The sequence below is a fragment of the Diabrotica virgifera genome, chromosome 9 (genome assembly GCF_917563875.1).
Source record: "Diabrotica virgifera virgifera chromosome 9, PGI_DIABVI_V3a".
In the NCBI taxonomy this organism is placed as follows: Eukaryota; Metazoa; Arthropoda; class Insecta; order Coleoptera; family Chrysomelidae; genus Diabrotica; species Diabrotica virgifera.
This window is the reverse complement of record NC_065451.1, coordinates 225,030,904-225,045,165: the sequence shown is the minus strand read 5'-3', so window position 1 is coordinate 225,045,165 and position 14,262 is coordinate 225,030,904. Positions and strand designations below refer to the sequence as shown.

General features: G+C 33.2%; 1 protein-coding gene across 1 annotated transcript in view; it reads left to right on the top strand.

The window, feature by feature from the left end:
• The first annotated feature begins 1,457 nt into the window (after window positions 1–1,457).
• Window positions 1,458–14,262, top strand: part of LOC114340015 (protein argonaute-2) — a 185,464-nt gene continuing 172,659 nt past the window's right edge. Inside the window, exon 1 of the mRNA XM_050660028.1 lies at window positions 1,458–1,675. The gene's annotated coding sequence lies outside the window, so the exon portion shown is untranslated. The remainder of the gene's footprint in view (window positions 1,676–14,262) is intronic.

Sequence of the window (14,262 nt, the reverse complement as noted above, 5' to 3'; positions counted from 1 at the left end):
GATACTGATGTATCGATACTTTAACCGTATGCAAATATGTGGTGGATTTGAAAAATATTCAAAATATCTTCATAAAAACTAGCTTTTCAAAAAAGTAGGTACAGTGGAACCCCGATAAGTCGGCCCCCGATAACCCGGAAGTCCGGCTAACCCGGACCGATTTTCATCAGATAAACATTTTGATTTTCAATATTTTGTATTTTTCAATTTAATTGTGGCTTATTTCCAATCAAAATAGTTAATTATCAGACAATCCTTTCAACAATAAAAGTGTATGTAATATAATATTTGAGAGATAATGTGTCTAGACTCTCTGTGTCGTGTACTTATGTGTGTAATTTGAACACGAGATTAAAAATTACTCATAGTACACGCCGCAGAAACAACAGCCAGCTGTCTGTAGTATCTATTCCTTTTTATTTCAAACTGTCAGCATTGTTTAGGAAAGACTATTTAAAAAATTCTTTTATAAACAATGGTCTTTAGTATTGTGTGTCTTGTATTGTTTGGGTTTGGTGTTTTTTTTTAGAATTGTAATGAGTAGGTAATATGTACTGTGCATATTTATAAAAATATTTCATGTTATTTCAATTCTAACGGAGTTTATCTGTAAGTATACCGTATTTTATTAATTTTTACCATATTCTCCGGCTATCTCGGATTTTCGATAACCCGGATCGGTCGTGGTCCCGATTAATCCGAGTTATCGAGGTTCCACTGTACTAAGAGGCAAAAAAGTTTAAAAAACATTGTGTTTTACTAATGGTGCCACAATGATAATTTAATTGGAACGTTCACAAAAGTTTGGGGGGTTTAAGGAAACAAAACCCCCATAAAATTTTTATGGGGTGCACAAATTTCACTATATTTTTTTAAGATTTTCCTGTTCTAACAATTCCACATGTCTGTTTTTAATAAGAAACCTCAAATAGTTTTCGATATATTGGAAAAAATCGATTTTTATTTTGTAACTTCAAAGGGCTGTAACTTTTTTTATGTGCACATTTGTACTAAGGTAAGTTAGGTTCAATTGAAGTATTTTTGGTCCCAGAATTTGTGATTTAATTTATGACCTCTATTTTGTTACACTCTGTATAATGTGAGCATAATAGTATGCTCAGATATATCTAATAATACAATGGATTTACATAAACATACATCTGGGAAAACCTTGGAGCATGGAAAATTTTTTCTCTCTAAAAATTTTCCATGCTCTAAGGGGAAAACCAATGATAACATAAGGGTTCATCTTTAAAGGCAATCGATTCACCGGCCGGTGGCAAGGTCCGGGGACCCCTAATTTTCAAGGTTGCTGCGCAAGGGCGCCATCCCCATTTCTTTCCACGGGAGGCTCGTCTTGTACGAAATTTTCAAGGTCGCTTTACTGCGAAATCGATAAAACAACCGTGTGTTGATGTTTGGTCCTGCGTACGCGCAACATCCATCTGTATGTGCATCACAAAGATGTCTTGTCCGGGATGACGGCTCCAGGTAAATAACAATTTTGCCGCCTCTGGAACGAAACGTGAAATTTCTCGTGTATCGTTGGACAAAGTGCAGATAGTTGTGTGTTGATGCTGTTCCTGCTAGACTCAGTGCACCACGTGCCAGTGAGCCAGGAGAAAGTTGCTGTCGAGTGGAGAGAATATTGCGTATGCAATTGGCGGGAGAAACGGTAATCCATTAATTATAGTGATTTATGCCAATGGAGATATTGAACGTTGTTGATTTGTGATTGGGGAAGGTCATTTTATCATTTCTGCTTTGTGACATCGGTGTTATAAGTCAATATTCTATACTGCGTAGTTGCGAATGTAGCGGGCTCATATCAAAATTATTAAATTTGCAATTATTTGCTGAATTTTTGATTTTATTTGTTATACGACTCGTTAAATACAGTATTTCGCTCTTTTTGCATTTATTTAAAATAACAATATTATAATATGTGGAGATTAGTTATAGTAACCCGCTCAACCGAATAAAATTTTAGTTTTTCCAAAAAATAATATTATACATAGTATATGTATTTAATATTTCTCAATGTAAATCACTGTTTAATCGACTTAAAAGTGGAAAAATATATTAGTAAATTTCGATGGTATGGACATAGCGAAAGAATGATTAGTATAAATTTTATAGATGATATTATTTGATCGTTGGTTCGAATATTGCCTCGGACACAAGAAGATGTCACCTGTTTTTTTATTTATTCATACTGTTTATTTGCACCGATACGTAACTTATGAAACATTTAACAACTAACTTCAAACTGTCTTTTTTATCTTGTCGGTGTGCGCGCTAACTTCAGACTGTCGCTTTTATCCAGTCACATCTTAAAAGTTCAATCTCAATACTTTTTCCAATCGCGGTTAAAGAAGTATAACTACAAAAACACAATCCTAAAAAGAACCTTCTATGGCCAATACGAACCAATATAGCATTTTTTTCTTAAAATCATGTTTCCATTGTTTTTTAACATTAGACACGAAAATTGAACCAGATTATAAGTGAAGATTTTGATTTTATACAGAGAAAAATGGACCAAATTTTTAGTGGATCGATTTTTTTGCACCGCATTGTATAAGCGAGGTTCCTACAGCCTCTGCCGCTTCTCGCATTTCGACCGCCATCGTTTTCTGTCCATCTATTCGTCTTCTTTTCTGGCTCTATCTTTCATATTTTATGATTTGCCGTACATTTTCTTCCCAGGCAACTTCCCCTTCTTCTTCTTTGGTATGGTATGTAATTTAAAGCTTTCTTTATATAGCCATCTATCTTCATTCATTCGTTTCACGTGACCATACCACACTAGTTGTCTAGTTTCAATTCTATCTACACTGGAATATACAGTATGTGTCCTTCTAATATCTTCATTCCTGATGTGATCTTTTTTAGATATACCACACGCACTCCTTAGATAATCCATTTCTACTACTTACTTCTATTATTTTTCTATCTTTTTTCGTCATCTGCCAAACTTCTGTCCCATAAATCATAATAGGCTCTACCAAGGTACGATAGATTGTCAATTTCGTTTTTTGTCTTGTAGGTCTGGATCCCGCGTAGGAAAAAAAAGTTGATTAATAGCAAGCTGGAAATTTTTTAATAGCTTAAGGGTGTCTCGTCGGACAAACTTTGATATATGGGAACACTGGAACAGGGGCAGTTTTAATTGTGGAACAGGTTAAAAATTTGGAACGGTCACACCACGAAAACGGCATATTTATTTTGTCCGACAGAACAGACATAAACTCTCCGAACAGAGATTAAACTCTCATGCAAAAATCAGACTGCTATTTATCACACCTGTCATCATTCCTGGTATTTGACATATTCTACATGTTCCACTCATTAAAACGCCCACTTGGTGGTAAATAGCAGTCTGATTTTTGCTTGAGAGTTTAATCTCTGTTCGAAGAGTTTAAGTCTGTTCTGTCGGGCAAAATACATGTGCCGTTTTCGTGGTCTGACTGTCTGACCGTTCCAAATTTTTAACCTGTTCCACAATTAAAACTTCCCCTGTTCCAGTGTTCCCATATACCAAAGTTTGTCCGACTAGACATCCTTAAGCTATTAACAAATTTTCAGCTTGCTATTAATCAACTTTTTTTTCATACGCGGGATCCAGACCTATTAGACCACAGTATAGAGCTTAGAATGTTTACCGGTTTTTTGTCCTGCTGCGTTCTCTTTTCGTTTCGATGTCTTTTTTGGTAGTGCCTTCTTTAGATATTATAGATCCGAGATATTTATATTTGAGAATATACCTACATAAAAATCTTAGTTATGTCTCCACTTTTTGGTACTTAGGAGGTACCCTTCAAGTTAATCTATATTTAAGTAGGATAACGACATAAAAAATATCTAAATATGTCACGTTTTATCCATTAATTTCTTGGGACAATAAACGCTGTAATAATATTTTGTGTAATGCTCGTTAACCTTTAAAAACTGCTCAAGATTTTAATATTGTGATTGCCGTCATCAGCCTTTACGAAAATGCTTTCAAGGCCTACCTGGCCATCACGGAGTTGATTTTGTAGGTACATATATCATGTCCAATTAGTCCATGTTGTATGAAAAAAAAAAGAATGTGTGTGTAGGTACTTTGTACGCACGTAAGAAGTTATATAATAATACTATATAATATAATAGTATATAATATATAATAATACTATATAATAATATTAATACTTCTATTATATGATTTCTTAAAAATAAATATACTTTAAACAGTTTGTTTTAATTTTTTTTAAACACCAAAGTAGGTATCTTCGTCCCATTTACTTACCGTTGCACGTCATCCGCGTCATAGCTGGTAACATGATACCAACACGAAATATTTAGGCGGTAGGTGTGTTCTTTTTTAGAATCATCATTATTCTAAAAAAGAACACACCTACCGCCTAAATATTTCGTGTTGGTATCATGTTACAAGCTATGACGCGGATGACGTGCAACGGTAAGTAAATTGGACGAAGTATAGTTTTGTGTATACCGCTTTCAAAAAAATAAAAAAAGGTATAGGATTGCTCCGGATTCGAACTCAAGACCTCTCGATCTCTGGCCGAATGCTATACCAAATACGCTACGAGGACTGTGTCTATATCGGTTCGGACGTACCTATAATGACAATTCATGGTAACAAACAGGCAAGGTGAAGTATAATAAATATACAATAAAATGTTTTAATAATACTCATCCTACTCCTGAGGAAGACAAATCCAAAGACACAAAAATTATAATAAATATATTTACTAAAAACACTAATATATTCTTTTCACGCCTTTTCTTGCACTGATATATTTATACATAACTTGAAAGATAACAACTAAACACCATACTGTCTGTGTGCGCATGCGCGCAGTATTATGAAATTTTACTATCAATCGCGCCTAAAGAAGTATAACTTCAAAAATTCTGATTCGGTTTTCATTTTTCTCAAAGTTGGTATTTCTCGAGTTACCTCTAAAAACACGCATTGGCTGGCTTGAAAACTGATGCAAATTATTATTTTTGCATCAAAAATGAATAACCATTTTCAATTTCGTTGCAACACGAAACTACGGCCGCATTATATTCTAGTTCAATCAGAGAGTGCAGCAACCACCTCTACCGGTTTCGAAACTTATTAGTCTCTCTCTCTCATCAGGAGGCACATATGCTGCTCTCTCTGACCCAACCAGGACAAACCCCGGCGTGCAGTTAAGTATTGCAACGAACGAAATGGCAGGGATGCCCTAGCGGCAACTGCTAGCAAAAGACTAAGTTTTCAACCTAATAGCACATAAAATAACACTAAAAATATTACTTTACATCCCACCAACAATGGGAACCAAGAGATTGAAAACAATGAGAACTTTCTCTGGTTACACCTCAGAGGCTTCTAAAATTTGCAAGCTATAACGGATGCTGAGACTAAAGAAGATGAGGGAATTTTACAATTTATAATTCACGTCACATCTGCTCAGCGCGGTAAAGTTCCAACGAGAACGGTTCCCTTCATACTCCAATCAGAGTAAACATGTAAATCATAAATGAATAACCAATTTCAACTTTGTTGCAACACGAAACTACAGCCGCATTATATTCTAGTTCAATCAGAGAGTGCAGCAAGCACCTCTACCGGTTTCGAAACTTATTAGTCTCTCATCAGGAGGCATACCTATATTATTTTTGTGGTTGCCGAGTGCCTAAATTGAAGTTTAAACGTTGGAACTTTACCGCGCTGAGCAGATGTGACGTGAATTGTAAATTGTAGAATTCCCTCATCTTCCTTAGTCTCAGCATCCGTATGGCTTGCAAATTGTAGAAGCCTCGGAGGTGTAACCAGAGAAGGTTCCCATTGTTTTCATTCTGGTGGGATATGTTATATGCCATTAGAGTGAAAACTTAGTCTTTTGCTAGCAGTTGCCGCTAGGGCATCTATGCCATTTCGTTCGTTGCAATTCGGGACTGCACGCTGGGGTATGTTTTGGTTGGATCAGGGAGAGCAGCATATGTGCCTCCTGATGAGAGACTAATAAGTTTCGAAACCGGTAGAGGTGCTTGCAGCACTCTCTGATTGGACTGGAATATGGTTCGGCTGTATTTTCGTTTTGCAACGAAATTGAAAATGGTTATTCATTTTTGATTTACATTTACTCTGTGTGGAGTATGAAGGGAACCAGTCTCGTTGGAACTTTACCGCGCTGAGCAGATGTGACGTGAATTGTAAATTGTAGAATTCCCTCATCTTCCTTAGTCTCAGCATCCGTATGGCTTGCAAATTGTAGAAGCCTCGGAGGTGTAACCAGAGAAGGTTCCCATTGTTTTCATTCTGGTGGGATATGTTATATGCCATTAGAGTGAAAACTTAGTCTTTTGCTAGCAGTTGCCGCTAGGGCATCTATGCCATTTCGTTCGTTGCAATTCGGGACTGCACGCTGGGGTATGTTTTGGTTGGATCAGGGAGAGCAGCATATGTGCCTCCTGATGAGAGACTAATAAGTTTCGAAACCGGTAGAGGTGCTTGCAGCACTCTCTGATTGGACTGGAATATGGTTCGGCTGTATTTTCGTTTTGCAACGAAATTGAAAATGGTTATTCATTTTTGATTTACATTTACTCTGTGTGGAGTATGAAGGGAACCAGTCTCGTTGGAACTTTACCGCGCTGAGCAGATGTGACGTGAATTGTAAATTGTAGAATTCCCTCATCTTCCTTAGTCTCAGCATCCGTATGGCTTGCAAATTGTAGAAGCCTCGGAGGTGTAACCAGAGAAGGTTCCCATTGTTTTCATTCTGGTGGGATATGTTATATGCCATTAGAGTGAAAACTTAGTCTTTAAACATTAAATTTCAATATTCTGATGAGCTTATTTCAGTACAGGCTGTTGTTTTTAATTGGTAATAATTATGTGCATCTACTCGACTTTTAAGCCGCCGCACCGTGGCGATGCGCCGCTGCGTGTTAAAATTTTATAATTTATTATTACAAACAATTCTAAACAAACCAAAATCTAGTTTGGTGGTCCAAGGGTCGTCTATATTTTTAATATAACCAAATGTAAATATAATACCATGACAATCTTCTTCTTAACGTGCTCTATCAAGTTCCCTTGACTTTGGCGATTAACATGGCCAAACTGTCTCTGTCTCGAGCTATTCTAAATAGTTGTTCTGCTTTATTTATCCACTCCCTAATATTCTTCAACCAAGAGGCCTGTTTTCTACAAATTCCTCTGCGTCCTCAGCGTTAACTAACTATTATTACAAAGACAATATTATATTAGTAATAGTTATTAGTTAACAATGAGACTCTGTAAAAGTTACACGAATACACAGACTTTATTCAACCATCGTAGTTTTCTTATATAAACCCTAAAATCCTAAGCTGATTTAAGTAACATTGTACTACATAATATATGTAATTGTAGTCCAAGCTGTGGGTGAAAAATAGGTCGATTTCAGGATATAATTCAGGAATTTTTGAAACCTACCAGGTGTTGTAAAGGACGATGCCAGGAATAACTTATACTAAAATGTAACCAAAAATTTTGTGCGGTTTTTTATTTATGACGATTTTCATTTGTTAAATTTGAAATTTTTAAAGATTTTTAATTTTGCAGCTTGGGATATTCATTTTAGAGAAAAAGTTTTAAACAGAAAATTGTAGTAAATTAAAAAACCTACAATTTGAGATATTGCAAGCTTAATGTCGTTAATACGTTATTGCAAAACAGTCTGCGAAAGGTCCAAAATGGCCGTTTTTTGCAATTGCGTTATTTATTGTAAAAATATTTCTAATATATTTTTTAAGGCCTTAAAATGAAGATCTTTCAATACTTAACATAAAAAAAATTTGTAGTGCCCGATTTGTGAACTTGTTGCTTTTAATTTCTTTATCCCAAGAGGTCAAACGTCCAAGGCTATAACTTTTTGAAAAAAAATCGTACAGAGTTAATCCAAGATCCACTCTCCTTATAAAGACTTATATTTTCATATTCTGATGTAAATAAACGCGTATAACATTTTTCAACCTCTTATTTCGGGTTTGAAAATAAGGGGGCAAATTTCGTAATTGTTTTTGTTTTCTTAAATCGTAGTGACTTTATTTATAACAATTAAGAAATTATTTCACAGTCATTGACTAAAGAAAGACTGATATTATCTTAAAATAAAAATTATTTTGACCGAAAGTTACATTTAATTATTAAAAATGATTTTTAAAGTGTAGTGGAGATTTATTTTTCGTTTCGACTGTGATTTATTGTGTCGGTTGCCCTTATCAACGACTAGCAACTTATAATACATTGAATCACGGTTTTCGCTTTAACTTTTAAAGCACCGCTTGGATTGACATCAAATTTGGCAAACACATAAATAATATGTTAAAGAATAAAAATAATATTGAGCCTCTGTGTGCTTTTGTCCTAGGGGTGAGTTTCACCCCTTATAAGGGGTGAAAGAATATATGTTCAAAATAAGTTCGGAAATGGATAAAACGTCTAATTCTAAGCACCTTTTGTTCTATTTTTCACATTTTTTCACCAAGTTAATACCTTTCGAGTTATTTTCGAGTAAATACCTTCATTTTTCAACAACAAAGAAGACACGTTTTAGGCGGTTTTTGACAAGTAACTCAAAAAGTAAGTATTTTATTGAAAAAAGGAGTGTTAACAAAAATATAGCAAATTAAAAATTGAAAAAAACGATGTACGCGTGAAATCATTAGACCCAGTAAAAACAAAGTTCTAGCTAATGAAAAGAGGTTCATATCCGTCAAATTTCAAAGTGAATTATTTCAACGTGAAATAACCGAAAAATTATGCAACTTTTTTAACGTGTTTAAAAAAATATGTATATCTGTTTTAAAAAAAAGTTTATAGCATCAAAAGTAAGCAAGTTAGGCTGAAAATAAAGTTGATCTCTTTTTTTGTCAAAAAACTCGGGAAAGTCACCCCCTAATTAGCATCAAAAATGAAATTAATCAATTTTACTTCAATGTTGTGTTACTCGTGTGTGTGTCGTTTATGTCTGTAAGTTTCATCGGTTCAAAGTGCTTATTTTTGAAGGGGCAGTAGTTAAAGGACTTGAGCTAGTCAATAATCACGAGTGTATGCAAATTTAGAACAGCCATATCTTAACAAATTTTTGCCTTCCAAAAAAAGCAAAAAATACAAAATATTCGTAACAGAAAAAAACTAATTTTTTTTACTCTTTGTGATTTTTGGTCACATTAATAAATTTTAAGGTTGTGGGTTCGAATCTCACCAGGGTCAGAAATTTTTCATTTACTATAAATTAATAAATGAATATAGTTTCTGTCCTTGTGAGATCGGTACTCACCGGAGGGACCGCAGACGTTCGGATACAATTAGCGTCTCTTTGCAAAGACAATGACGTCGACTTTGCAAAGTAACAAGACACTTACTCAACACACACACTACACATGACACTAGGTACCTAACTGTTCTAAATTATCGTACCTACCATGCCAATGGCCATTAGTTGTCAAGGCATTAGCTAAATAAAAAAAAATTAAGTTATTTAGAAAAAAACATTTTTTTTTTAAATTAAAAATTAAAACAGATTTACTTTAAAACCATTTTTTTTAAATAAGCCCTTTGAACCGATGATACTTACAGATCATATGAATAATACATGAGCAAAGTAACTTGTGAAGCGGTAATGATTAATTTTATTTAAGATGCTAATTGGGGGTTGACTTTCCAGTTTTTTGACCAAAAAAAAAGAGATCAACTTTATTTTCAGAGTAACTTGCTTACTTTTGATGCTATAAACATTTTTTAAAAACAGATATACATATTTTTTTAAATACTTTCAAAAATGATTTTTCTCCAAAAAGTGCATGATTTTTTGATTATTCCACGTTGAAATAATTCACTTTGAAATTTGACGGATATGAACCTATTTTTTATTAGCTAGAACTTTGTTTATACTGGGTCTAGAGATTTCATGCATATATCATTTTTTTCAAATTTTAATTTTCTATATTATTGTTAAAACCCATTTTTTCAATAAAACACTTATTTTTTTAGTTATTTGTCAAAAACCGCCTAAAAACGTGTTTTTTTTTGTTGTTGAAAAATTAAGGTATTTACTCGAAAATAACTCGAAAGGTATTAACTTGGTGAAAAATGCTATAGAACGAAAAGTGCTTAGAATTAGACGTTTTATCCATTTCCGAACTTATTTTGAACATATATTTTTTCACCCTTCATAAGGGGTGAAACTCACCCCCAGGACAAAAGCACACACAGGCCCAATATCAGTTTTTATTCTTTAACATGTTATCTATGTGTTTGCCAAATTTCATGTCAATCCAAGCAGTGCTTTAAAATTTAAAGCAAAAACCGTGATACAATGTATTTATAAGTTGCTAGTCGTTGCTAAGGGCAACCGACACAATAAATCATAGTCGTAACGAAAAATAAACCTCCATTACACTTTAAAAATCATTTTTAATAATTAAATGTAATTTTCGGTCAAAATAATTTTTATTTTAAGATAATATCAGTCTTTCTTTAGTCAATGACTGTGAAATAATTTCTTAATTGTTATAAATAAAGTCACTACGATTTAAGAAAACAAAAACAAATATCTCGACTTCAGTTGGTCGTAGAAAATTTTTATTTAGTTTTGAATCTTTATTTTGTCTTCAGCAACAATAACCTGTAAGTTAAAAACTCATGGAATGTACAGGGGCGGCTTCAGTTCTAAATGTTTATAACGAAATTTGCCCCCTTATTTTCAAACCCGAAATAATAGGCTTAAAAATATTATACGCATATATTTACATCAGAATATGAAAATATAAGTCTTTAAAAGGAGAGTGGATCTTGAATTAACTCTGTACGATTTTTTTTCAAAAAGTTATAGCCTTGGACATTTGACCTCTTGGGATAAACAAATTATAATATCTAAACAACAAGTTAACCAATCGGGCACTACAAATTTTTTTATGTTTAGTATTGAAAGATCTTCATTTTAAAGCCTTAGAAAAATACATAAAAGTTATTTTTTCAGTAAATAAGGCAATTGCAAAAAACGGCCATTTTGGACCTTTGGTTTTGCAATAACGTATTAACAAAATTAAACTTGCCATAGCTCAAATTGTAGGTTTTCTAATTTACAACAATTTTCTATTTAAAAGTTTTTCTCTAAAATAAATAGCCTAGGCTGCAAAATTAAAAATCCTTAAAAATTGTAAATTTAACAAATGAAAATCGTCATAAATAAAAAACCGCACAAAATTTTTGGTTACATTTTAGTATAAGTTATTCCTGGCATCGTCCTTTACAACACCTGATAGGTTTCAAAAATTCCTGAATTATATCACGTTTTTTCACCCACAGCCTGGGGTATTGGTTTTCCAACGAGTAGTATGTTACAATAGTTTTTTTTAATAATTTATTTATTGAATTAATTATTGCGAATATACTAAATACGCCGAACATTATATAGAGCGACAGCGACAGAAACTCGCCATACATAGATAGGTATAGATAGATGTGACAATTAAACATTAAAAAACCAACGGTTTAAATTGAAATAAGCCCCGATTACTCGTCAGAATGTTTTAAGGGGCTATTCTAGTGTAAAAGTACGAAAGTCATATACTTTTTTGGGAATTTCTAAAATAAAAAGTACTGTATCAATCGTTTTGAAAATTTGCATAATGTCCATAAAAAATATTTAAAATTAAACGATTTATGCGCCATCTACTGGCACCGTGAAAAAAAAACATAGCACCACTGCTGCAGTGATTAGGACTAATAGAGATCCTGAAACATCAAATTTCAAAATGACTATTGAAATATAAGCTATTTCCTATACCATCAACTAGGATTTTTGAAGAATATTAAAATTTGGAAAAATGACGAAGTGTTGAATTTTTTTTAAATTAGCTAAAACATTTTCAGTTTCAAAAATCGCCAAATTGACATTTTTTATCCGATCAAAAAACCCCTAGTTGATGGTATAGAATATAACTTATGTTTCAATAATAACTTTGAAATTTTTTGTTTCAGGATCTTTATTAGTCCCAATCACTGCAGTAGTGGAGCTATGTTTTTTTTTTCGCGGTGCCAGCAGATGGCGTATAAATCGTTTAATTTTCAATATTTTTTTATGAACATTTTTTTACATATACTTCGGTTTATATTAAACAAGAATAAAAAACCGCTAAACGACGTAAGAATGAGTGGCGCATACAATATTCCAGCTACAAAAGATCTGATATGAATATTACGTGGCGTAAAAATGTATTTTCATTTTGATGCAAAATAAAATTTTAGTTTTATTTTAAAAGATTTTTCCATAATATTTGCTAAATTTGAAGTAAAACGCGCCACAAAAGAGTAACTTTGATACAGTTTGAATTTTGAAACTCGTTTGTGGCGCGTTTACTTCAAATTTAGCAAGTATTATGGAAAAATCTTTTAAAATAAAACTAAAATTTTATTTTGCATCAAAATGAAAATACATTTTCGCGCCACGTAATATTCATATCAGATCTTTTGTAGCTGGAATATTGTATGCGCCACTCATTTTTACGGCGTTTAGCGGTTTTTTATTCTTGTATTGGGAGTTTTTCAAAGTTTTTTTTATAAATTAAATGTATGAAGTTGAATGCAATTTTTCTCGATTACATGTTAAGCTTTATAAATGGTCGCCTTTGTCGCATTATCTCCCAAATGATCTAGTGTCCATCGGATGTACACTAGATTTTTTTATATTCGAAATAGATTGAAGAAAATTATTGGGATGGCCGGTTAATGAACTCGGATTGCCCGTTGCCAGATCAAATTTAGCGTCGTAACCACTACAACTACATAAACCATTTCGGGAATAATCGTTAATTTTATTATACTTTTGTAGCTTAATAACTTCTAAACGGCTTAACCGATTTTGATCAGTAAACATGAGTTTGAAACGTATTGACAAGTAGTATCTGATGCATCTAAGGTCAAGTATGATAACTGAAGCTATTACAGGAATTATTGAGCTTGAAAAACCGTTTTTCCCATAGGAAATATATTTGATCATACTTATAAAGCCTATAACTTAAAAATTAGAATTTTCCTGGATATGAGGTATACACCGTCAGATTCGTCTAGAGTCCTTCTACAAACGCCCAGTTATTGGCGCAACTCGTAGGTTGAAATTTTCAGTAATTGTCGAAAAACCAAAATTTTGAAAGTTTAGTTTTTCAATTTTTCGGCGATATTGAGCCGTGTGTATGTCTGATCCTGACGGCTTAGAGACCATTTGAAAGCTTAACTCAACACTATTAATTTAGTGTATTTGCGGTTCTCCTGTCTCTTCTTGAACCAAAGATATATACCCCCAAAAAATATGCCGTTTTGTACTTACCAAGTCCTATAGCTGACTTAGGGGTGGTCAAAAGTCACAAACTACACCGGTTCTGAATCGGCCCTGACCCCCCTTCAAACACAGAAAAAAAATTCAGATCGGTTTAACTTTTCCACATGTCATACATATGTACATACTACATACATATCCACAAACATTTTCCCTTTTTTAAATAAAAATTGAGTCATATTTCTGAGCTCGGTAACTTTTGAATGGTATAACCGATTTTCAAAATTAGACATGCGTTAGAAAGGTAATGATCAGTACTATCAGAAGCCGCAAAGGTCCGAGTTAAAATTTCGAAATTTTTGGGAGTTTTGGGGACGAGAACGAAAAACAGACCCTAAATAGGAAGGGCCGTAAAATCCACACCCGTGGACCAAAATGGATGGTTGACATATGAATGGGTGAGTCTTTTCCTGAACTTTAAGATGGGAGTTGGCCCAATTTTCAATTCAGTCAGATTTAGAAAATCGAAAATTTAAAAAACAATTATTGGTACAGTACCTACTTCTTATTTTAGAAATTCTCAAAAAAGTATATGAATCTCGTACTTTTACACTAGGATAGCCCCTTCACTTCAATGTAGATAATTGGAAATCTCAAAAATAATATGAGTTTTCGAGTCTCGAAAATCCGTAATTTCGCATTTTTCAGATTAACCCATTAACGCCCAAGTTTTTTTTTACATATTTAAAAATCTTTACTTTTAGGGTTAATTCGATGAAAATGAATAATTTAATCCAAAAAACAAGTTTTTCGGTTTCCTGTCTTTTTTTTAATTATATGGTGTTACCATATGGTAACGCTGGGCGCTTAAGGAATTTTAAGGATCGTTGAAACCAACATTTTTAATTTTTTTAAATATTTATTTGAGAATATT